The sequence below is a fragment of the Hordeum vulgare genome, chromosome 6H (assembly GCF_904849725.1).
Source record: "Hordeum vulgare subsp. vulgare chromosome 6H, MorexV3_pseudomolecules_assembly, whole genome shotgun sequence".
In the NCBI taxonomy this organism is placed as follows: Eukaryota; Viridiplantae; Streptophyta; class Magnoliopsida; order Poales; family Poaceae; genus Hordeum; species Hordeum vulgare.
Window position 1 is genome coordinate 170,621,101 of NC_058523.1, and position 1,588 is coordinate 170,622,688.

Here is a 1,588-nt window from a genome sequence, read left to right on the forward strand (position 1 = left end):
TTTCAGAGTCTGAAACAGGCTGGTAAACATCCCTTATGTACTCCTCCGGAGTTATGGTATTAATAATATTGCTTTCAACATTTATGGGAGTAAGTGATATATTGTGCTTGATTCTTTGCCCATTTACAACTCTCGGAAAATTACCTTCCGCATTGTTGATTTTTATGGCACCGGAACGATATACTTCCTCAACAATGTAAGGACCTTCCCATTTAGAGAGAAGCTTGCCTGCAAAAAATCTTAAATGAGAATTGTATAGCAAGACATAATCACCTACATTGAACTCACATTTTTGTATCCTTTTATCATGCCACCTCTTAAATTTTTCTTTAAACAACTTGGCATTTTCATATGTCTGAGTTCTCCATTCATCAAGTGAGCTAATATCAAATAACCTCTTCTCACCAGCAAGTTTGAAATCAAAGTTGAGCTCTTCGTTTTGCCCAATAAGCCTTATGCTCTAGTTCAAGATGTAAATGACATGCTTTACCGTAAACCATTCTCTACGGAGACATGTCCATGGGATTCTTATAAGCAGTTCTATAAGCCCACAGTGCATCATCAAGTTTCTTAGACCAATTCTTTCTAGAGATATTAACGGTCTTTTGCGGAATTAATTTAATTCCTCTATTACTTAACTCTACTTGACCACTAGACTGAGGATGATAAGCAGATGAAATTCTATGATTGACATCATACTTAGCAAGCATTTTACGGAAAGCACCATGAATAAAATGTGAACCACCATCAGTCATTAAATATCTAGGGACTCCAAATCTAGGAAAAATAACTTCTTTAAGCATCTTAATATAGGTGTTATGATCAGCACTACTAGTTGGGATAGTTTCTACCCACTTAGTAACATAATCAACAGCAACTAGAATATGAGTATATCCGTTGGACTTTGGAAAAGGTCCCATATAATCAAAACCCCAAACATCAAGTGAATAATTCATAGGCGTTTCCTGATGTTTACTGATATTACCTATTCTTTGACATTCATCACAAGACAAGACAAACTTACAAGCATCCTTGAAGAGAGTGGGCCAATAAAAACTGGATTGCAATACCTAGTGTGCAGTTCTATCTCCCGTATGGTGTCCTCCGTAAGCCTCGGAGTGACACTTCTGTAGGATGTGTCCCTGTTCATGCTCAAGTACACAACGTCTAATAACACCATCTACTCCTTTATAAAGGTGAGCATCATCCCAAAAGTAATGTCTCAAATCATAAAATAACTTTTTCTTTTGTTGGTATGTGAAACTAGGTGGTATATATTTAGCAACAATATAATTAGCATAATCAGCATAGCAAGGTGTACCACGTGAAGCATTGATGACATTCAATTGTTCATCAGGAAAGCTATCATCAATAGGTTGTGGGTCATCAAGAACATTCTCTAACCTAGACAAGTTATCTGCTAGGGGGTTCTCTACACCCTTCCTATCAACAACATGCAAATCAAATTCTTGTAGCAAGAAAACCCATCTAATAAGTCTAGGTTTAGCATCTTTCTTTTCCATGAGATATTTAATAGAAGCATGATCAGTGTGAATAGTAACTTTGGAGTCAACAATATAAGATCTGA